The sequence below is a fragment of the Giraffa tippelskirchi genome, chromosome 10 (assembly GCF_054371585.1).
Source record: "Giraffa tippelskirchi isolate mGirTip1 chromosome 10, T2T-mGirTip1v1.2.pri, whole genome shotgun sequence".
NCBI lineage: Eukaryota > Metazoa > Chordata > Mammalia > Artiodactyla > Giraffidae > Giraffa > Giraffa tippelskirchi.
The window spans coordinates 103,555,285-103,580,313 of record NC_137284.1 but is presented as its reverse complement, the minus strand read 5'-3'; the positions used below and the strand labels follow the sequence as shown (position 1 = coordinate 103,580,313).

At 39.5% G+C, this 25,029-nt stretch overlaps 1 long non-coding RNA gene across 1 annotated transcript; it reads right to left on the bottom strand.

The window, feature by feature from the left end:
• Positions 1-797: 797 nt before the first annotated feature.
• On the bottom strand, positions 798-23,322 carry LOC145524610 (uncharacterized). The gene is made up of 5 exons (XR_014067712.1): positions 23,094-23,322; positions 20,044-20,217; positions 18,560-18,646; positions 17,998-18,236; positions 798-1,983 (listed from the first exon to the last, which is right to left on the bottom strand). It is a non-coding gene; the product is annotated as an uncharacterized LOC145524610 (long non-coding RNA).
• Between the last annotated feature and the right edge of the window lie 1,707 nt (positions 23,323-25,029).

Sequence of the window (25,029 nt, the reverse complement as noted above, 5' to 3'; positions counted from 1 at the left end):
TTTTCTTACAAACTTAACACTTCCTTAATTTACTACAATCACAAGAAAAAAATTCAATTTCAGATTTTATTTGTAAAATTCCGCATTGCCCCCACAGATTTTTAAACACACCTAGTGTGTGTGTGTGACCCCGATGGGTTCTCTAAATAATGACTGGACAGTCAGCAAGTCTTTGATTCTGTACTCACAACACCCAGTAGAGTGAGACATACTGAGGCATATTGCCTCTTTCAGGCATAAAAGTTGAAATACTTCAGACTATTTTTATCAACCCAGCATATAAATGCCAAATAAGCGGTATCATCATTTCAAGACTGGACTAAACATTGGGATTGGTTCTTAAAATGTGTTCTGTGTCATTTAATGATGTTTAGTGATCTCATTAAAATCAAATCAAACCAAACCAAACAAAAATCCTCCATAAAAGTAATGTTTGAGTCTAGCTGTCACTCAGTTTTTCCTCTTCAAAGCCAGACCCTCTCCCGGCACACTGCTCAGACTGCTTTCCCCAACTTTGAGCTCTGAATTCCAAACCCAAGGAGGACTTTTTGATCCTTTTCTCTCTTTCACCCTGGCCATTTCATTTTTTTGTCCAAACACCTCTAACTGAACTCTTCTCCCCTTTGCTCTCATGACATTATTCTCTCAGTTTTATTCCTGTGTTTACACCTCCTTTCTTTTCAGGGTCCCCTAATACTACCTTTCCTTTAACGGTGATATTTCTGAGAATTCTTCCTGACCTGGCAAAAGAGTGACCTTAAAAGTCCGACTGTAGGTCAAAGACATGAGAGCTATAATTTTAATTGATTGACATTTTAATGTATTTAGAACTTTGGTTATAATAGGACAAATATAAAAACAATTGAGAAAGTAGGAAAGAATAACTTGATCAGAGAAAGCTCAGCGTATGATATGGACATAGTAGAGGTCACAGGCCCTAACATGATGTAAAGATAATAAAATGCTTGATAGTCAGTGGCTTGGACCATTGGATCCTCATCCCCTTAAGTTTTGGAATTCATGATATGACAAGCATTAAATATTGTTCTCTGTTAGTGAGTCTTTTTCAACCTCAGAAACATATACAATTAAGAATAGGAAATGTTTAGAAGGTCATCAGTTCAGTTCAGTCACTCAGTCATGTCTGACTCTTTGCGACCCCATGAACCTCAGGCACGCCAGGCCTCCCTGTCCATCACCAACTGCCAGAGTCTATGCAAACCCATGTCCATTGAGTCAGTGATGCCATCCAACCATCTCATCCTCTGTCATCCCCTTCTCCTCCTGCCCTCAATCTTTCCCAGCATCAAGGTCTTTTCAAATGAGTCAGCTCTTCGCATAAGGTGGCCAAAGGACTGGAGTTTCAGCTTCAGCGTCAGTCCTTCCAATGAACACCCAGGACTGATCTCCTTTAGGATGGACTGGTTGGATCTCCTTTCAGTCCAAGGGACTCTTAAGAGTCTTCTCCAACACCACAGTTCAAAAGCATCAATTCTTCGACACTCAGCTTTCTTTATAGTCCAACTCTCACATCCATACATGACTACTGGAAAAACCATAATCTTGAGGAGACAGACATTACTTTGTTGACAAAGTAATGTCTCTGCTTTTTAATATGCTGTCTAGGTTGGTCATAACTTTCCTTCCAAGGAGTAAGCGTCTTTTAATTTCATGGCTGCAATCACTATCTGCAGTGATTTTGGAGCCCAAAAAAATAAAGCCTCTCACTGTTTCCATTGTTTCCCCATCTATTTGCCATGAAATGATGGGATCAGATGCCATGATCTTAGTTTTCTGAATGTTGAGCTTTAAGCCAATTTTTTTCACTCTCCTCATTCACTTTCATCAAGAGGCGTTTTAGTTCTTCTTCACTTTCTGCCATAAGGGTAGTATAATCTGCATATCTGTGATTATTGATATTTCTCCTGGAAATCTTGATTCCAGCTTGTGCTTCCTCCAGCCCAGCATTTCTCATGATGTACTCTGCATATAAATTAAATAAGCAGGGTGACGATATACAGCCTTGACGTACTCCTTTTCAGTATGTAGTTGTTTTTATGATAGAGAATCTGTGATATTTATTATTGTATATTACTTATACTACTTTTAAAGTTTGTCATAGACAAATTTAGGCCAGTTTTACAGTTGGTATCGAAAATGGATAAATAATTATTTTTACTTGTAATTTTAAGTTGAAATCTCTGGCACAAATTGGGTTTGGGTCATTCACTACTCATTCTGAATCTGTTCTACAGTATAAAAAATAGAGGGCTAAAAGTTACATTTTTTCACACTCCCTTGCATCCACAGCTCTGTGTATACATTGAATGCACTTGACTGAGACTTGGATTCAGAACTGAATAGCCTGAGGTTAAGGGAATCCATTACGGGAAGTTAGATAATTGCAGAAGCATCGTGGTTCTAGAGCCAATAGTTGTAGAGGTAGCTTCCTGATTCAGGAGGCAGTAGCTTCCTAATTTGACATCTTCCTAATGGTGTGGCTTCCTTTAAGAGTCAACACCAGACAATAGCTTCCTGATTCTTCACCAACCACCTGCAGCAGAAAGAACGGCAGCCTATGTTTTTCATTCTCCTGTATTTTTTAGCATGCTGCCTTCTGCATTTAGGAGGCCTTTTCTTTCTCTGCCTGAATCATATAAACTTGGTTTTTCACACCCAGTCAACATATCAGTTTATTGTGGAAGATTTTCCTAAGATCCCCTACCCTCACACCCTGCTGCCCTGGCTGTTAGGTCACCCGTACATATGTTCTCTTTTACACTTTGTTTATCTCCAGCTTATTGAATGACACACTCCACTATACTTCTGGTTTACTTGCCTAGTTTTTCATCATATAGTAAGAACCTTGTAGACAGAAACTCTCTTTTTGCTTTTGTTTCAACCATGAAACCCTAGCCCTGCATATGATATCTGACATATAGTAGGCACTTAATACATGAATAAATGAAATAATGAATAAATGGATGACTGAGTGCCAGCCAGGGGCTTCAAATTGCAGTTTGGCCTTAAAATAACTATTTCTAAACACATATGTGAAAATATTCCCAAAAGGAAGAATCTAATTACTCTGTGATTCAAATGAAGTAGCAACCTAATCCACTTTTGTACAGAGTTTTCATGATTATCAGGCCCATAAAACACCATTGAATTCCCTAATTCTTCCTTTTTTGAGAAGAGCCCATTAACTTAACTGAAAAGAGGGCTCAGTGCCAGGTTTTGTTTTGGGGTGAGGCAAACACGTGAAGTGTTCACCAAGTGTTTGAAAAAGGCATAGCTAAGGTAAAATGATGACGAAGATTTGTTTCTTTAGTAACTTTTGTTTTTGGTGTTCGGTGGCTAAATTCTGTCCTACTCTTTGTGATCGCATGCACTGCAGCATGCCAGGCTTCCTGGTCTTTCACTATCTCCCAGAGTTTGCTCAGATTCATGTCCACTGAGTCAGTGATGAGTGTAGGATTTAAAAATTCAGTCTTGTTTGTTCAGTTATGACCAAAGGAGAAACAGAACATGGGCTCAGGTGGTTGGAAGAATTTCTTAACATGTTAGATTCAGAATATAGAAATTTTAGAATTGTGACACACTAAAAAACAGGATTTTTCATTCACTGAACTTCTATATGTGATTTAGGTAATGATTGTTAGGTTTTTATACCAACAGTATTGCTGCAGGGGAAGCAGAAAAATGTAATACAAAAGAAAATTTTGGTACTTGTATCTGCTGATGACAATACATGATAAATTGAGTACAGTGGGATTTTAATATCTGAATTGATTAAAATTGTTTATGTCTTCCAAACATTTAACTAAACAGGTATAAAGATAACTGATAATCTATTTTTTCTGATGCCAGAATATTTGTACGTGCCAAATTACAGAGTAGTCAGGAAAAAGGCACAAAAGAGTTAAGATAGTTTCATAGTGCTCACCCATCTATAAAGCCAGGTCAAGGAAACCTTTAACCTTTTAGCCTCATACAGTTCCTATGGTACAGTGAAAATCTTGTTTGCAATAACAAAAAAATAAAAAATAAAACTTTTCATTTTCTGTTTCTCAACTGGCTGTTATTGCATATATATAACTGTTTTCATCAACAAAATAAGGGACCACAGTTTCTCATTTAGCATCTTCTAGCTACAGCCATGAATGCACTAACATATGCTCTCATTTTTACTGATGTACACTGCTCCTAACATTGCTTTGGGCACCATTCATTCATTCAGTAAATACGTGTTTTGTGTCTCTTCTCTACCTGGCACTGTTGCAGGAACTGAGGAGCCAGTGGTAGAAAACCAGAGACATAACACTGGCTTTTTTGATTTATAGTTGCCCCCTGGAAAAGAGATACATACAAGTAATGTTAAACAAAGTAAAGATAGTAATAAGTGCTGTGACAGAAACTAACAGAATAATGTAAGGAAGATTAACAGTAGACACGGTTTTCATGGGCTCCCAGGTCACCACGTCCTTGCACGCTGCTGGGCCTCTCCAGGCTGCCCCACAATTTCCCTGTGATGTTGACAGTGTCCCCTTACCTCATGCTGAACAGAATTTTCTGGGAACATGAGCTCCAAGCTGTCTTATACTCTGCTTTCTAGCACCTGATGGTCCTCCCACTTAAGAGGCCCTTCTATTTATTGAAAGAATACTTAATACCCTAGACTGAAGTATTTGCATTTGCTTTTGCATAACTTGAATTGCCTGGACTTTCCTGAGAACACATGTGAATATTTACCCAACTGTTTTGAGACTGAAAGAGTCACTGTGGTAGTCACAAACAGAGAAACTATCTCTTCCCCAAACAGTGAATATGCTACTTATTTTATGTGGACAAAAATAAAGAAATAGGCAGATAATTTAGATTTGGAATTTTTACAGAACCCCATTAGCACCATTAAATGGCCATTTAACTAAGTAACAGGAGCATGGCGGTATTCTGGGTTTATCTCAAGAAAATGAGTTCAAGTCTAGGTGCTGGTATTTACTGTACTTCCTTTATGACACTGTGCAAATTATGTTTCTGACAGGTAGGTTCACCCCCAAATAGAAACAAATGCTCTATCTTATTCCCTGTAGACTTTGAGGTTAAAATGGAAGTATGCTGTAGAATTATACATTGATATTGTTTTTCCTTAACTTTAGAATAAACTAATTTTTTATGAGGACCAACTATGTGTCAGGAATTACCTAGTGCAGACAAAACTCTCTTTATGTTGCCAATGGACAGTGAACAGAAGGTAAAAAATTTACCTCCAGTCACATTGGTAATAAGTATTACTAGAGTGAAAAAATGAAGTCATTTGATAGAATGCCCTATTCTTTTTCTCTTAAATCAAGCAGAAAAATTTACAATGTGACTTGTGCTATATATTTTTTGAAGATTGATATTCAAATACCTATAGTCAGTGTTCTTTAAGAAGTGGAGATCTGAATAATTTGGTTCCTGCTCTTATCCCCAGGTGGATCTATTCTCACTTGATGTGCACACTATCCTCTTAAAATTTATTTTAAATCAAGAGTTCTTAGATTAACCTGAAAGAGTGGATAAATGCCCCTCATTTAGAGAGTCATAAATTGGCAAAATTTTTTGCAATCTAGCCAATGTTTTGCTCTTAGAAAGAAGGCTGTATAGACTCCTGTGATAATTTTCCAAAACATTTGAAAAATACTCAAACAAAGGCTTAGGAATGTTAGTTGGTTTATTCAGTATTGTCTCCAAGGAAACTACTCTCTCTCTCTTTTTTTTTTTTGGTAGCCTGAGAATGACTGTGTAGGAGGGATCCTGTGAAAGGACCTGTTAAATTATGATAAATATTCATTTGCTCATTTTAGCATCTGGATAAAGACTTTTTTACACTTTGAAAGATACATTCCAAAAGAAACTTTAATTGACTTGGTGAACTATCTTTCTACCAACAAGAAGGATAAGTAAACTGGGGCCATATATTTTTTTCATATTGCAAAAACATAAAAAATACCGTAAAGGGAAATCAAAGTAGTAACCAACCGGTAGAACTGCTGAGATAGTTGTAATACTTTTTCAAACACTTTAGCAGAGCAATATTGATTTTCTATACATATGTATGCAGAAATATACAGGTGTTTACAGTCTTGGTATAGTTTGTAATGAATTTTAAAGGTGTTGCAAACAACAGCAGCAAGCCATGAGTGATTAGCATTTCAAATCCAAGATGGATAGAAGGTACGATGAAACAGCAAATTATACTTTTTAATAAGTGTATTGTTCTGCTGAAAGAGATTATTATATTCACAGACAGCCAATTTTGTAGTGATGAATTATTGTTTAAAAGCCTTTTCCCTATGATATTTTTGGTAAGCAGTTAACAAATAACTGCTTAGCTAATTTTTATGTATGCATTTATAAATCTTTGCTATTGTTAAATTTCACACCAAGTAAACCGATATGTTTTTGATCATATATGTACCTTCCCCATTTTTTCTTTCATTTGAATTTTTCAAAACTGCGTAATTTTTCCAACCATGAAAGTCAAGCAAATATGAAAAAGATGGCAAGGTTGATGGCATAATCTTAGGGTTATACCTGATATCCTTTTTAACCAGGAGCACTAATCAACATGTAAAATACCATTGTCACCTTGTCTTCAAATATTGAAACATTTGCCATTGTTCCCTCAAACTGTGAGTAATTGCAGGGAAATTTTTCTCTTATCTGGCACCTCTCTCAATCTTCAGGTCTTTAAAAGTCAAGGAAAATTATTCTACTTATAGATTTTTCCCCCAAAGTAGATTAAGCATAAGAGAAAACTAGCTTGTTTATTTTCAAATTAGAATTAATTAATAGGTTTACATAGTATTGAAGTTTCATATTTTAAAATTTAATATTCTCACTTTAATTGTTATAACCATCTCAGGGTTCTGAAGTCTATTATCAATAATCATTATGATTTTCTGATTAATCAATAGTTTTAGTGTTAATCACTCCTATAAGCTGCTTATTTGAGTGATAGGTGAAGGCAGAGATGATCTAGTTATGGAAATTCAAGGTATGCAGGAAGGGTGGCCGCCAAATAAAACAGTCTCTGTCAAACACCTGAAAAACAAACTTTGGATATTTTCTTTGAAAGGTTAGATAGAATCTAAACTGTTTTACCTTAAAATGTTGCCTCCAGCTGCAATGAAATTTAAATATAATGCCATGTTCTTGGATGAATCATGCCATCCTCTCACTCACATCAAGTTGTTTCAGCTTATTTTTTCAAAATACTTCACTTGTAATGAACTTCCATTTTTCTTTTTTTTTTAAATTAGTTTATTTTCTATTTTTTAACTTTACAATATTGTATTTGCTTTGCCATACATTGCCATGAATCCACCATGGGTGTACATGTTTTCCCCTTCCAGAACCCCCCTCCCACCTTCCTCCCCATCCCATCCCTCCGGGTCATCCTGGTGCACCAGCCCTGAGCACCCTGTATTATGCATTGAACCTGGACTGGCGTTTCGTTTCACATATGGTAATTTACATGCTTCAATGCCATTCTCCCATATCATCCCGCCAGGGTGATTTCTACCTTGAGTTAATAACAGGACAATGGTAATTGTGTTTTAGTAAGATCTTTTTTTGTCACATAGTTTTAAACAATAACAGCTAACATAAGGAGTAGATACTTGGAAGAGTTTACAACTTTCTGTCCTCCTGTGTCTTACCAATATCTTTACATTCATATTTATTCACAACTTCCCTCCACCTGCAGAGGCAGTTTCTGGAACAAGAGCTATTTTGTCCCATAGTTTTAGTAAATCTATACCCTACTGAGGAATAAGAAAAAATAAAAGGCAGAATAGTCTTTGTTATCTGAACACCCTGTCCAATTTTCTCTCAATGTTCTTTTATCCATTTTATTCATTAAATGTCAGTAAATTATCACCCCCACAGAAAGCAATGAGTAAGTACAATACAAAAAGGGTTTTTCTTTGAAACCCAGTTCTGTATAATTGTGCTTACCTTTGAAGATTCAGGTCTTCTTCAGGTCTTTTCATTCCAATCTCTAACAAAGGCAATGCCAAAGAATGCTAAAACTACCACACAATTGCACTCATCTCACACGCTAGCAAAGGAATTCTCAAAATTCTCCAAGCCAGGCTTCAGCAAAATGTGAACCATGAACTTCCAGATGTTCAAGGTGGTTTTAGAAAAGGCAGAGGAACCAGAGATCAAATTGCCAACATCCACTGGACCATCAAAAAAGCAAGAGAATTTCAGAAAAACATCTATTTCTGCTTTATTGACTATGCCAAAGCCTTTGATTGTGTGGATCACAATAAACTGTGGAAAATTCTGAAAGAGATGGGAATACCGGACCACCTGAACTGCCTCTTGAGAAACCTGTATGAAGGTCAGGAAGCAACAGTTAGAACTGGACATGGAACAACAGTCTGATTCCAAATAGGAAAAGGAGTACGTCAAGGCTGTATATTGTCACACTGCTTATTTAACTTATATGCAGAGTACATCATGAGAAACGCTGGGCTGGAGGAAGCACAAGCTGGAATCAAGATTGCCAGGAGAAATATCAGTAACCTCAGATATGCAGATGACACCACCCTTATGGCAGAAAGTGAAGAAGAACTAAAGAGCCTCTTGATGAAAGTGAAAGAGGAGAGTGAAAAAGTTGGATTAAAGCTCAACATTCAGAAAACTAAGATCATGGCCTCCAGTCCCATAACTTCATGGCAAATAGATGCAGAAACAGTGGTAGACTATTTTTCTGGGCTCCAAAATCACTGCAGATGGTGACTGCAGCCATGAAATTAAAAGATGCTTACTCCTTGGAAGAAAAGTTATGACCAACCTGGATAGCATATTAAAAAGTAGAGACATTACTTTGCCCAACAAAGGTCCATCTCGTCAAGGCTATGGTTTTTCCAGTAGTCATGTATGGGTGTGAGATTTGGACTATAAAGAAAGCTGAGTGCGAAGAATTGATGCTTTTGAACTGTGGTGTTGAAGAAGACTCTTGAAAGTTCCTTGGACCTCAAGGAGATCCAACCAGTCCATCCTAAAGGAAATCAGTCCTGAATGTTCATTGGAAGGACTGATGTTGAAGCTAAAACTCCAATACTTTGGCCAAAGCCTGATGCTAACAGCTGACTCATTGGAAAAGACCCTGATGCTGGGAATGATTGAAGGCAGGAGGAGAAGGGGACGACTGACTGTGGATGAGATGGTTGGATGGCATCACAGACTCAATGGACATGAGTTTGAGCAAACTCTGGGAGTTGGTGATGGACAGGGAGGCCTGGCATGATGCAGTCCACGGGGTCACAAAGAGTCGGACACGACTGAGCGACTGAACTGAAAGTGGAAAATTATTGTCTCTGCACAAAATTCCTCTCTTTTCTGGGCTGTACACTCAGGAAGAGAGCTACTTCCCTTATTTCCCTTTCTTTCTTGTGGATCCCTTACTGGGATCTGGAACTGGAATGGAGATGGTATCTTCCATCAATTCAGTAAAGCTTTTCACTTTTGAGGCGGCTGTATGACGTTGGTCTAGACGAGAAATGCCTGAGGCCAGTTTATCACTATAGACAATAGTAACAACAGCAGTTGAGATAATGTTTTGGGTTTGTTGGTTTGTTTGGGACCATATCTATCATAGTGTCAATGCAAAAATTGCATTGACACTGAATTAAAGAAGCAAGGAAGTGAAGTAAATCAGAAAGATAAATGTCGTGTACTGATGCATATATACGGAATCTAGAAAGATGGTACTGAAGAATTTATTTGTAGGGCAGCAATGGAGAAACAGATATAGAGAAGAGACTTATGGACATGGGAAGTGGGGAGGAGAGGATTAGATGTATGGAGAGAGTAACATGGAGACTTGCATTACTATATGTAAAATAGATAGCCAATGGGAATTGGCTGTATGTCTCAGGGAACTCAATCAAGGGCTCTGTATCAAACTAGAGAGGTGGGATGGGGAGGGAGATAGGAAGGAGGTTCAAGAGGGAAGGGACATATGTATACCTATGGCTGATCTATGTTGAGGTTTGACAGAAAACAACAAAATTCTGTAAAGCAATTATGCTTCAATTTAAAACTAAACAAATTTAAAGAAAAAAAGCAAGGAAGACTATTCTGACTCTTGCTCTTGGGCAGAGAAACTGAACTCAGCTCCCCTGAAACAAATGATGTGTTTTTAAGCAATGAAAGTGAAAAGTGAAGTCACTCAGTCATGTTCAACTCTGTGACCTCATGGACTCTAGCCTACCATGCTCCTCTGTCCATGAGATTTTCTAAGCAAGAGTACTGGAGTGGGTTGCCATTTCTTTCTCCAGAGGATCTTCCTGACCCAGGGATCAAACCCGGGTCTCCCACATTGTAGGCAGATATTTTACTGTCTGAGCCACCAGGGAAGTCCTAATTGGTGCCCATCTAAATTAGGCTTCTGCCCTCCCACAGAAACTGTCAGATAAGAGTACTATATTCTAGATGATAACATTGCAAAGACTGGGCTCCAGAGTCTTGGAGAAAGTCATTCTGGGTTATAAAACTAGCAAAAAGGTTTTTTTTTTTTAAGGGGCAGAGAAAGAATTGACATTGAAAAGTTTTCTAAAGTAAATATTCTAAGAAAAGGATCACAAGAGGCAGAAGTAGGAATAAGCTTTATCTTGGTGAAAGTGAAAGAGGAGAGTGAAAAAGTTGGCTTAAAGCTCAACATTCAGAAAACTAAGATCATGGCATCCGGTCCCATCACTTCATGGAAAATAGATGGGGAAACAATGGAAACAGTGGCTGACTTTATTTTGGGGGGTTCCAAAATCGCTGCAGATGGTGATTGCAGCCATGAAATGAAAAGACGCTTACTCTTTGGAAGGAAAGTTATGACCAACCTAGACAGCATATTAAAAAGCAGAGACATTGCTTTATCAATAAATGTCCATCTAGTCAAGGCTATGGTTTTTCTGGTAGTCATGTATGGATGTGAACGTTGGACTATAAAGAAAGCTGAGCGCAGAAGTATTGATGCTTTTGAACTGTGGTGTTGGAGAAGACTCTTGAAAGTCCCTTGGACTGTAAGGAGATCCAACCAGTCCATCCTAAAGGAGATCAGTCCTGGGTGTTCATTGGAAGGACTGATGTTGAAACTGAAACTCCAATACTTTGGCCACCTGATGCGAAGAATTGATCATTTGAAAAGACCCTGATGTTAGGAAAGATTGAAGGCAGAAGGAGAAGGGGACAACAGAGGATGAGATGGTTGGATGGCATCACTGACTCAATGGACATGAGTTTGTGTAAACTCCGGGAGTTGGTGATGGACAGGGAGGCCTGGCGTGCTGCGGTTCATGGGGTTGCAAAGAGTTGGACACGACTGAGCGACTGAACTGAACTGAACTGAGAGAAAATATTCAGGCCTTTTTGGTCAATGGCAAGACATAGTTTGTGCTTATACTGCTCCAGCCATGAAATCTCATTAATTCTCAAATAACCAGTTTAAAAATCTGTATTATTTTGGCCTGAGTTTGAACTGATGTGCATTTCTATGGTCTATCTATATAATATTCTAAACAAGTGAATAGTTGAAGCCAAATGTTTCAAAATATTTTAAAATTTATTGAAAAAATTTTAAAGTACATTTTGTTCTTAAATTATACCCAAGTTCATGTTACTATTGTTTTAGAAATTATAATTCTTTTCTAGTTATTAAAACAAATCCCCTAACATCTCTACTATATATTTTACCACCTTCATTCATCAAAGGACTAGTGATTTTTAAGAATAATTCTATAATCTCTATTTTTTACCTATAAATTAAAAATATAATATAAGCCTGAGATCATAATATAGCTATAATATATCATATATATTCAGATATTTTAAATAAAATATTAAGTATTTATAATTTGAAGAAGAGAGAAAGTGAGCAACTAGTCTATGAGAAAGTAAGTTTGTGTCTGGATAGAGGACAGAATAAGCATTGTTATTTTAACTTTTATATTAGTATTCTATTAGAAACTTTGTCATTATTCATCAATACTTAGGACAAATATTACCCATCAATGGCTAAGTTTGGTGTTACTCTTTGAGTGGAACAAAGGTTTGGTGCATTTAACCTTCCCCTCACACTCTCCCTTAGTCCTTGGAAGCAGCTCCTGTATGATACTCTACCTAGCACTCAATATAGTAGCATTTTCAGTACCTTGTTATAAAGAAAAGTTATTTGCATGTTTCATTTGATCAGAGTGAAACTTAAGTCCCTGTAGTTTCTTTTTCCCTGGTTATTTAACTATATCTTATTGCTCCTAGGGTTACTTATACCTACAGCTGACCCTTGAAAAACATAAGGGTTAGGAATAACAATCCTCTGTATAGTTGAAAATCCTCATAAAACTTACAGCCTCCGCATAGTATCTGAGGTTCCTCCATGTTCATAGTTCTATATCTGCAGATTCAACCAAATTAGGATCATGTCGTATTGGAGTATTTTTTTTAACTTTCATTTTATATTGGAGTATAGCCATTAAACTACTTGTAATAGTTACTATTGAAAAACATTTACAATTGAACCCATGCAGATCAAATCCATGTTTTTCAAGGGTTAACAGTATTTTTATCCATTGTTTGTTAGTGTGGTAAAATATGTATACAATTTACCATCTTTACCATTTTTAAGTGGACACTTCAGTGACATTAAACATTAATAGTGCTGTGCTACCATAACCGCTATACATGTGTGGAACTCTTTTTATCCTGAAAATCTGAAATTCTATGCCTATTAAATAAGTTCCCCTTCCCCTCTCCTTTCAGCCCTTGGAAACCACCATTCCTCTCTCCTTGATTTTGATCACTCTAAGCTCCTCATATAAGTGGAATAAAAATTACTTGTATTTTTGTGGCTGGCTTACTTGACTTGGCAAAGTGTTCTCAAGATTCATCCATGCTGTACAATATGTCCTAATTTTCTTCCTTCTTGAGGTTGAATAATATTTCATTGCATACATACACACACACACACACACCATATTTCACTTATCCATTCATCTGTAGGTGAGTACTTGGTTTGCTTCCACATTTTGGCTATTATGAATGATGCTGCTATGAACATGGGTATACAAATATCTCTTTGAGACCTAGATTTTAGATCTTTGGTGCATATACTCAGAAGTGGGATTCCTGAAATATTGTAATTCTATTTTTAATTATTGAGGGACAATCAGGTTATTTTTCCCACAGTGGCTATACATTTATTGGTAGGTTTACATTCCCACCAATAATGCACAGACTTTTGCCACATCCTTGCCAACATTCATTATTTTCTGTTCATATAGTATATTGTTGTTATTCAGTCACTAAATCATGTCAAACTCTTTGTGACCCCAAGGACTGCAGCATGCCATTCTTCCCTGTCCTTCACTATCTCCTGGAGTTTGTTCAAACTCATGTCCATTGAGTCACTGATGCCATCTAACCATCTCATCCTATGTCTCCCTCTACTCCTCTTGCCCTCAATCTTTCCCATCATCAGTCTTTTCCAATGAGTCAGCTCTTCACAACAGGTGATCAAAGTATTGGAGTTTCAACTTCAGCATCAGTTCTTCCAGTGAATATTCAGAGTTGATTTCCTTTAGGATTGATTGGTTTGATCACCTTGCTCTCCAAGGGACTCTGAAGAGTCTTCTCTAGCACCACAGTTTGAAAGCATCAGTTCTTTGGCACACAGCCTTCTTTATAATCCAACTCTCACATCCATACATGACTACTGGAAAAACCATAACTTTGATTATATCGACCTTGTTGGCAAAGTGCTGCTTTTTAATATGCTGTCTAGTTTTGTCATAGCTATTCTTCCAAGGAGCAAGTGTCTTTTAATTTCATGCCCGCAGTCACCATCCTCAGTGATTTTGGAACCCAAGAAAATAAATTCTGTCATTGTTCCTTCCCATTTTTTCCCCATCTATTTGCAGTGAAGTGATAGGACTGGATGCCATGATCTTAGTTTTTTGAATATTGAGTTTTAAGTCAAGTTTTTCACTCTCCTCTTTCAACTTCATCAAGAGGCTCTTAGTTTCCCTTCACTTTCTGCCATTAGAGTGGTGTCATCCGCATATCTGAGGTTGTTGATATTTCTCCTGGCAATCTTGATTCCAGCTTGAGCTTCATCCAGTCCAGCATTTTATATGATGTACTCTGCATATAAATTAAATAAGCAAGGTGACAATATACAGCCTTAAAGTACTCCTTTCCCAATTTGGAAAACCAGTCCATTGTTTCATGTTCAGTTCTCACTATTGCTTCTTGACCTGCATACAGGTTTCTTAGGAGGTAGGTAAGGTGGTCTGTAATCCAATTTCTTTAAGAATTTTCCACAGTTTTCTGTGATCCACACAGTCAAAGGCTTTAGCATAGTCAAGGAAGCGAAGTAGATGTTGTTTGTAATTTCCTTGTTTTTCCTATGATCCAATGGATGTTGGCAATTTGATCTCTGGTTCCTCTGCCTTTTCTGAAACCAGTTTGCACATCTGGAAGTTCTCAGTTTGCGTACTGTTGAAGCGTAGATTGAAGGATTTTGAGTATTACCTTGCTAGCATGTGAAATAAGTGAAATTGTGGGGTAGTTTGAATATTCTTTGATATTGCCTTTTTGGGATTGGAATGAAAACTAATCTTTTCCAGTCCTGTGGTCACTGCTGAGTTTTCCAAATTTGCTGACATAATGAGTACAGCACTTAAACACCATCATCTTCTGGATTTACAATAGCTCAGGTAGAATCATATCACCTCCACTAGCTCTTTTTTAATAATGCTTCCTAAGGTCCACTTGATTTCACAATCCAGGATGTCTGGCTCTAGGTGAGAGACTATACCATCGTGGTCGTCAGGGTCATTAAGACCTGTTTTGTATAGTTCTATATATTCTTGCCACCTGTTCATAATATCTTCTGCTTCTATTAGATTCATACTGTTTCTGTCCTTTATTGTGTCCATCTTTGCATGGAATGTTCCCTTGGTATCTCTTATTTTCTTAAAGAGATTTCAGGTCTTTCCCATTCTATTTTTTTTTCTCTATTTCTTTGCACTGTTCACTTAAGAAGGCATTTTTATCTCTTCCTGCTATTTTGTGGAGCTCTGCATTCAAATGAGTATATCTTTCCTTTTCTCCTTTGCCTTTCACTTCTATTCTTTTCTTAGCTCCTTTTAAGGTCTCCTTTGACAACCATTTTGCCTTTTTGAATTTCTTTTTCTTGGGAATGATTTTGATCAGAGCCTCCTGTACAGTGTTAGAAACCTTTGTCCATAGTTCTTTAGGCACTTGGTCTCTGATCTAATGCCTTGAATATATTCGTCACTTCTACTGTATAATCATAAGGGATTTAATTTAGGTCATACCTGAAGGCCTAATGGTTTTCCCTACCTTCTTCAATTTAAGTCTGAATTTTTCAATAAGGAGCCCATGATCTGTGCCACAGTCAGCTCCCAGTCTTGCTTTTGATGACTGTATAGAGCCTCTTCATATTTGGCTACAAAGAATTTAATCAATCTGATTTTGGTGTTGACCATCTGGTGATGTCCTTGCATAGAGTCATCTTTTGTGTTGTTGGAAGAGGGCATTTGCAATGATCAGTGCAGTCTCTTAGCAAAACTCTGTTCGTACTACAAGGCCAGACTTGCCTATTACTTCAGTTATCACTTAACTTCTTACTTTTGCATTTCAGTCCCCTATAATGAAAAGGACATCTTGTTTTGGTGTTAATTCTAGAAGGTCTTGTACGTCTTCATAGAATTGTTCAACTTCATCTTCTTCAGCATGATTGGTTGGGTTATATACTTGGATTACCATGATATTGAATGATTTGCCTTGGAAATGAACCAAGATAATTCTGTCATTTTTGAGGTTGCACCCAACTACTATATTTCAGACTCTTGTATTGACTATGAGGGCTACTCCATTTCTTCTAAGGGATTCTTGCTCACAGTAGTAGATATAATGACCATCTAAATGTGCCCATTCCTGTCCATTTTAGTTCACTGATTCCTAAAATGTCAATGTTCACTCTTGCCATCTCCTGTTTGACCACTTCCAATTTACATTGATTCATGGAGCTGACTTACCATGTTCCTATGCAGTATTGTTCTATATAGCATCAGACTTTACTTTCACCACCAGAGACATCCACAACTGCAACTGGCATCGTTTCCACTTTGGCTCAGCCTCTTCATTCCTTCTGAAGCTATTTATCTGCTCTTATTATTAGACATTAGGTTTATATTTTATAAAAAAAATATTAAAAATGTATAAACATATAAAATATTTTTAATGTATATATTTTTGTTTGCTTTCAAAATGACTCAATGTGGAACAGTATTTTTATTTCCAGTGTATGGATAAGGAAACTAAGATACAGAGAATGTTGCCCAAGGTCACAAAGCTTGTGAGTGACAGAATCAGTTTTGAAATCCAGGCAATCACTCTCAGGATCAATATACTTAACCGCTGTGTCAAACAAATAAGTATAACAGTAAATCAATATTGCAATATTTGATAAATGCTACAAAGGAGGAAAAAAACCCAGGATGGTTTAAGAGCGGAAAACGTTATGAATCTCCTTGAGAATGGGTAGTCACAGAAAGCCACTCTGAATGAGAATGTACATTTTAGTTGATGCCTAAAGCTTAAATATCCATGGGATCACAAAAGTGACTAAACAACTTAGTAAACTTAGTGACTAAACAACAACAACAAAGCTTGACTAGGAGCCATTAGTTGAATGCCTGGGGCCCCAGCAGTCCTTTGTAGAAACTAACCAATATAGTTAAACCCCTCCAGCCACCCCACATTTATCTTGCTCATTTCTGCTTTCATGCCTTTGCCTAAGCCCTACTGTTCTTTCCTGTGTTGTAATTTTTTTCCACCTAAAAATATTTTTTTGACTGAATGTAAAACTTAGCTTATTTCTCTAAACTCTTTTGACATATAACAAGTCATGTGCAAGTTACCTGATATTTCCTTGTCTTATTTTATTGGTAGTTATGTTAAATTCAATATGCCATGCAAACCATTGGCTACTGACATGGCCCCTCCCTTATTCTGAGAGGTTCATTACCTTTATAAGTCAGAGCATGTGATACATGATACACACCATGTGATCCTTGACATGAACTTTACCCTGAGGCTACAGGCTGAACCAGGCCTGGACCCCTGAGCTGAGAGTGATAAGTCTTGAGGCTGGCTTATGAAGTGGTAACATGAGGAATCTCCATCATTAGCTCATGCTTTTCTGATTGCTCACTATTTAAACCAATCTAGTTCTTTCTTTGAGAGTTTAAATAGATAACAGAAATTAAAGGAGATCGTAAGTATTTGCCTAAACCCTCTAAGCAAAGGCAGGAGGAATCTTTCTGAAAACACTTCTGTTCATCAAAGTTAGGAGACACAGCTCAGTATAAGACCAGACCTGAGAGAAGAGATAAAGACTTTCTGTTTGATGTAACTGATCATTTATCCTATGTGACTGTCATTTATCCTGTCAGGGAAGTATGTAATTTCCTCGGTTCTGTCTCGTTACAACAAAAATTTGAAGGGATGGACATTAAAGCCCTCAGCGTGTCACAGCTCTTGGACAGATCAGTGCTACAGCTCTGTGTTACAGCTCAGTTTTGTTTAGAAAATAAAGGAAACTACATCCTCAAGGCATGAGAGCATGCCGACCCAAAAAAACGTGAAGAGAAGAGAGAGAGAGAGAGCAGGAGAGTGGGAGAGAGGGAGAGGGAGGGTGGAAGAGAGGCCCCTGGCCCTTTGGCTCCTCTTTCTATATGTTTTTTCTCCTCCTCCTGGCCTGTCCTATGTAAATTGGGCTAGCCAGGAGTGCTGTTTGTTCTACCTGAGGTCCTCATTCCGGTCCTTGGACCTTCCTTTGTTTTATTTTCATGGGCTTTTCCCTTTCTTGTCTTTTAGCCACCACCATTCTGGACTCCTTTTTCCTATTCTAACTACCTGATATCCCCCCCTCAAGAGATGGGTGGCCCAATTCTTTGGGAATAGGGGTGTCGAGGTCTTTCTGGCTACTTCCTGCTGAACTGGGATGGCGAGGGGCTTGGGTCTCCCCTTCTTGCTAGTCTCAGGCCTCAGAGTCCTTATAGCAGTGTCCATCTAATGGTGAGTGATGTTTTCCGTGGTCAGCTGTAGTTTCATATATCCTTGTTGAACTGGCACTGCATGTTGTAGCTTGTTGACTTGGGCAGAGACAAAAGGGGTTAGACAATTGATAATACACGGAGAAATCATATGCAGCATCAATATGGCACAACAAGGATAGTAGGGGCATTACCCAACTCCAAATTCCCATCACCAGGATGGCTCAAGTCCCTCCTTGTTAGGGATCAGAAAATCTATCTCCTGTCTGTTTTGGTTTGGAGTACAACCCCTGCCAAGCTGTGTTGGCTCTTTAGAGTTGTCCTAGAAATCTTATCCCCAGAAACTAGATTTTGGGGGTGTTCATTAGAATGGCACTCATCTGTAGTTCTGAATAGGTATCTGAGATCTCCCAGGGGCTCACAGGTGTATTGAGTGTCCTCTTCTGTTTTCTTCCACGGCTTGATTCATGAGTAGTGAATCCAGGAGTTATGTCCTGGTACCTTGACTGCTGTGGGGGTAAAAAGTATTACAGTGTAGGGGCCGTTCCATGTGGGCTGGAGTTGAGCCTTTGGGGACCCATCTTTCCAGGCTTTAATTAGAACTTGGGTCCCTGGAGCATATAGTTGTGACTCCTTAGAATCTTTTGGGTCCTGGTTCACACCCCACAAGCATATATCCTGTTGGAATTGACCAATGTCCATGGTATAAGACTGGAGGGTCTGAGCCTCTGGATCTAGGAAGACTAAAGGTCATCCATATAGCATCTCATAAGGACTAAGACCAACCTGTTCCTTAGGAGCAATATGGGTGTGGAGGAGAACTATTGGTAAATCTTCCTTCCATCCCAGGGAGGTCTCCTGGGTTATCTTTTTTTATTGCTGATATTAAGAATTGGTTGGCTCTTTCTACTTTTCCTGAAGACTGAGGCCTCCAGGCACGATGGAGATAATAAGTAATGCCCAATGCTTTAGAGACCCCTTGGGTGACCTTAGAAGTAAATGATGTCCCATTGTCACTTTGTAATGACCTGGGCAGACCAAATCTCAGAATGATTTCATGGAGCAGTTTTTTTACCACCTTCTCAGCCTTCTCAGTCCGGGTGGAAAAGCCTTCAATCCATCCTGTGGATGTATCTATCATGACTAATAGGTATTTATACTCTTGAGAAACTGGCATCTGAGTGAAGTCCATCTACCAGTCCTCTCCTGGGTAGGCCCCATGTCATTGGACAGATTGGGCCAACTGAGGTCTTCGAGCTCCTTCAGGGTTGTTTAACTGGCAAGTGGGACAAGTGGAGACCACTTGCCTTATAGTTGTTTGGAGGCCTGTTCTTCTGAAGGACCTTTCTAGTAATCTTTGGAGGGCCTTTTTCTCCTAAATGAGTGGTGGCATATAAGGAGTTAACCAACTTTCATTGGAGGTTCCCAGGCAGAAAAACGAGTCCCTCCTTTTGGAACCACTCCATATGATCTTCTTGAAAGCCCTCACTCTTAGCTTTAAGAGTCTCACCTTCAGTATACGAACGAGTTTCTGGCAAATTAGTCTGTGGAACTAAGGTGGCAACCCCTATTAGGTCATTGTTCTGTAATGCTGCTCTCTTAGCTGCCTGATTGGCTGCTTGGTTCCCTCGTGCCACTTCTGTGCTCCCTTTTTAGTGTCATTTACAGTGGGAGACTGAAACCTCAGCAGGCAGATGGACTGCCTCCAAGAGTCTAAGGATTTGATCACCATATTTGATTGGGGACCCTCGGGTGGTCAAGTGGTCTCTTTCTTTCCAAATAGCAGCATGTGCATGTACCACTAGAAAGGCATACTTGGAGTCAGTGTAAATGGCTACTCTTTTTCCTTTTCCCAGCTCTAAAGCTCAAGTAAGGGCCATGAGCTCAGCTAATTGAGCTGAAGTACCTGGTGGCAAAGGTTTAGCCTCTATGGTCTCAAAATTGGAGACTACTGCATATCCGGCTCTTCTTTTTCCATCCAAGACAAAGCTGCTTCCATCAGTGTACCAGATTGCCTCAGGATTGGTCAGAGGATCTTCTGACAATCCCTGTCAGGGTTTTGTCCAGTGGCCCAACGTTTCTAGACAAGAGTGAAATGAGAGAAAGGGTGACTGGGTTAAGAACCTCACAAGGGGATATAGTGAGGCCTGGATTTTCCATCAGTACTACTTGACATCTTAGGATTCTTTGATCAGACATCCATAAATGGCCTCTTCCATTTAGGAGTTGTTTCCCTTGGTGGCTGGTAAAAATAGTTAGCTTGCCCCTAAAAGGGAGTTTTAAAGCATCTTCTACCAGGATTACAATAGCTGCAGGATTTCGAAGGCAGGGACGCCAGTCTCAGGCGGTCGAGTCAAGCCTCTTGGATAAGTAAGCTACAGGCTGGGCTCAGATCTCAACCTTTGAGTTAACATACCCAAGGCTATTCCTTCTCTTTCGTGGACATAAAATTGGAATGCTTTTTCTGGGTTTGGCAACCTCAAGGCAGGCGCTTGAGTTAAGGCTTGTTTTAGTGTAGCCTCTGCCTTCTTTTGAGAAGTTCCCCACATCAGTGGGACTGAATCATCCCATCCCTTTAAACTTTCATATAAGGGCTGGGCAGTTAGACCATAGTTGGGTATCTAGATTCTACAATATCCAGTTAGCCCCAGGAAAGCTCACAATTGTTTTCGAGTCGGGGGGGGGGGGGTGCAATGGAGGATTCCTTGTACCCGATCAGAGGACAGCCTCCTGGACCCGTGTGTAATCTAAACTCCCAGGTAAGTGACATTTGTCTCAACCATCTGTGCCTTAGCAAAGGAGATTTTACATCCCCTTTCTGCCAAAACGTTTAGAACCTGAATTGCCTGTTGTTGGGTATTTTTCTGATCTGGAGAGCAGATTAGTAGGTCATCTACCTATTGTAATATTTTCCCATTAGGCCCCAGGTCCAGGTCGAGGAGGTCCCTTCTAAGGGCCTGTCCAAACAGGTGGGGGCTATCTCTGAACCCCTGAGGTAATACTGCCCAAGTCATCTGTTGGTGTTTTTCTCCTGGAGCCTCCCACTCAAAGGCAAAAACGTATTGAGATTCTTTAGCCAGTGGTATGCAAAAACATGCATCTTTGCGATCCAAGACTGTAAACCATTTGGCACTGGGTGGGATTTCTCCCAAGATTACACAGGGATTGGGTAGTGTGGGATGGAAGGGGACTACAGCTTCATTTATGATCAGGAGGTCTTGAACCATTTGCCAGGTTCTGTCCTTTTTCTTTACTGAGAGGATCAGGGTGTTACACGGTGAATTGATGGGGACCAATAGCCCACACGCAAGAAATGTATTTATTAGAGACTGTAGTCCCTTCCAAGCCTCTCTTCTGAGGGGATATTTTTTCCAGTTAGGAAACCGACTAGGATCCTAACCTAATGATGACTGGCTCAGCTTGGTGGGCTCATCCAGGAGTCCCCTGGTCCCATACCTGGGGGTTAATTTTGTCCTCCCATAGTTTTTGGTCCCTCTCTATTGGAGAGGGTGTAATGGGTTCTTCAGTAGTAACTAAAAGCTGTAGGGCTTTAGGTAATAACAGAAGTAATAACAAAGGAGTGGGTTATCTGGCCCTGTTAGGGGCATTAAAGTATTTTAATAATAGGCTGGGTGGAGCAATGTTGCCTACAAGGGGGCAGGGTCCTGGTTGTAGGAGTTAGTAATTGGCTTAAGAACAAATTGGTAAGAGGCAACAGACCAGATGTTCCATAAAAGTGGAGTGGAGATTAGATCCAGGGGTATGTTTGTAACTTTAGGAGAAGAGTGGTAAGGATTTGGGCCCAAACAGCCTGCAGGGCTAACTCCGAAAGTGGCAAACATTATCCCGGGAAGCCCAATTGCCTTTGAAGGGATGCCAACAGATGGACTTCTAGCAGGCATTGTGTGCCTTTCACCTGCCCTAGCGGGTTCACTGAGAGATGCTGTTGTTGCACATGTTGTAGGAAACATGGAAGATGAAAGCCTGAATATCTAGAGAGACCGGATATTATAGAGTATTTCCCTCCCAAGGGCCAGCTATTTTCTGGTTGTCCCTCCAGAAGATTGTAGAGGCAACATTGTGGGCCTGGACTGGGCTCAGGAAAAGAGCATGAAACAGGAAGGAAGGGGACAGGGCACAACTTTTGAAAGAATGACATAGCACAAGGGCATAACATAAACTGATTAAAATCAATTGGGTCCAAGATGGCAAGTCAAATTCAAGTAAATGTTAATCCCCAATCTGTAAGCTAAATGACACACCCAGAGGTGGCACGACCACTCCAAGGCACCGTCAAAAGAGGGAGGAGTGGGTGGTTCCCCAGTGGTTGGGATGATCCTCCCACTCATTAGCATATGAATTCACCCAGCTTGAAAAAACTAGCCAGATCGAATTCTATGGTCAAAGACCTTGCCCTCTGTAATGGCCCACACTGTGCTGAGTGTGCTTCTCTCTGAATCCTAACAAATCCACCTCTTACCTATCTCTGTGTCTCTCACTGAATTTTTGCAATGAGACATCAGAGCCTGAGATTCATTAGGTCCTGAAGCCAGGCATCATGGGTTTTGGCCAGGCTCAAGTCCCAGGAGAGAGGAGCTGAAGGACGAGAAGAAAAAGCAGTGGGAAAAATGTGCCAAGGAATCCCTTTCATAGCCTGATGGAAAATCTGCTAAATACCTGACCTGTGCTCACAGTTTTCATTGGCCTGATCCTTGGAACAAAGAAGATTAAGGACAGAAGAACCCCCAATGGCTTGGGTAATAGCTACTGGGGCTCAGCAGATAGTGAAGCCTTTGGGATATACTGAGGAGTAGCCTCTCCAGAGTCCCTCAATTGTGCCCACTGCCACTCACCTGTTCACGGGGGGTTCAAGGAAACAAGAAAGGAGAGATTGTAAAGGAATTAAGATTTTGTTAGGCATATGTCCTTCCAGCCATAGGAGCAGGGATTTCCTACCTTAAACACAGGCCTTCTGGAATCTGAGACTGAGACGCGTGAGCCTTTCTGCTGAGTTCGTTATTCGCTGTCCCAGTTTCTAGCACGCTGGGCTTCTTGTCACTTTCCCTGCGCTGGGTTTTCTTTGTGTTCCATTTCTACCACGGGAGCTTTCGCCAAGTTGGGCTCCTGCTGTGCTTGGCCTCCTCCTTGCAAGGACTGCTGAGGTTGTTTCAGCCAGGTTAAATCTGAGTCACGGCACCATAGATGTCAGGGGAGTGTGTAATTTCCTTGGTTCTGTCTCGTCACAACAAAAATTTGAAGCGACAGACGTTGAAGCCCTCGGCATGTCACAGCTCTCAGACAGACTGTGTCTCAGCTCTCCGACAGATCATTGTTACAGCTCTGTGTTACAGCTCAGTTTTATTTAGAAAATAAAGGAAAATACCTCCTTGAAGCATGAAGGCATGCCAACCAAAAAGACGCGAAGAGAGAGAGAGAGCGGGAGAGTGGAAGAGAGGCCCTTGGCCCTTTGGCTTCTCTTTCTATATGTTGTTTCTCCTTTCCCTGGGCCTGCCCTATGTAAATTGGGCTAGCGAGGAGTGTTGTTTGTTCTAACTGAGGTCCTCACTCTGGTCCTTGGACCTTCCTTTGTTCTATTTTCACAGGCTTTTCCCTTTCTTGTCTTTTAGCCACCACCATTTTGGACTCCTTTTTCCTATTCTAACTACATAACAATCCTATGGAAAGAGCTAAGATGACAGAAGGAAGAGTCCCTGTGCCCAAAATAAGCACAACATAATGGCTAGGAACTTGAGAAAGATGGAGAATCTAGTGAAAGTGTAAGTCTCTCAGTCGTGTACGACTCTTTGCGACCCCATAGACTTAGTCCATGGAATTCTCCAGTGGATTTTCCCCACCCAGGAATCAAACCATCATCTCTTGCATTACAGGCAGATTCTTTAACAACTGAGCTATGAGGGAAGCCCTTAGGAGAACCTAAGGAAAGACAAATGTGGTTTCTTGATGAAATGGCACTTGAACTGAGATTTTGGAACTAGAGAATGGAAGGAAAGATGTTTGCTTGTACATACCACTGCTTTGAAGGAAACAGATTAAATATCTAAGAAAGAATATAAGAAATCTGTTATCTGGTCAGTATAAACCTAAAATGACATTAAGGCTGTTGAGAGATGAGTTTAGGCATTCATCACCAAGCCAGAACAAGCTCTCTCCATCAGATTCAACAAACATCTTTCTAACTTAGATGGTTAGAGAACATTTCTTTTCAAGCTTAATCTCTATAATTTAAACATTTTTGTCTCTCATTATTTATGAGCAAGATCTGGGTTCTTGGAGTCATCTTCATAGAGTTTGAATGCTGCACTTAAAAAAAAAAACCTATAAAAATTATCAATCAAGAGATCCAAGAGAGAACTGATTTTCCTTTCACTGAATATTTTCAAGCAGAATCTATTGCTTTTGAAGAGATACTATCGAGGTTATTAGGTAGAAGTTGGACTAATTGACCTCTTAAATTCTTCCTAGTATGTAACTATGTTTCCTTGAAACAAGAATTAAAACAGAAAAGGAAGTAAATAATTTTATTATCTTTTAGAACTCTAGCATATTAAAGATGAGTAGATTAAGACCCAGTCTTGTCCTGATACTTTATTTACAAAGGATTAGAGATAATATAACTGTACATTTTGTTCTACTTTATTTCTCAAAATTAGTGAATTTTATTCCCTTGGAAAATTTTCCAAGTTGATTACATCAAATAAATTTGTAAACCAAGAACTCGGGGGCTTACTAAAAACCTTGGTTTTGTTAAAAAGTGTTAATTCACAACCTCCTTAGGAGCTTCCCAGGTCTGATCTGAAACTGGCCCTTGGACACAGAGGACAGGTAGGGACCAAAGAAGAAGGCAGATGCTCTAGGATAGAGGCTGGCAGCT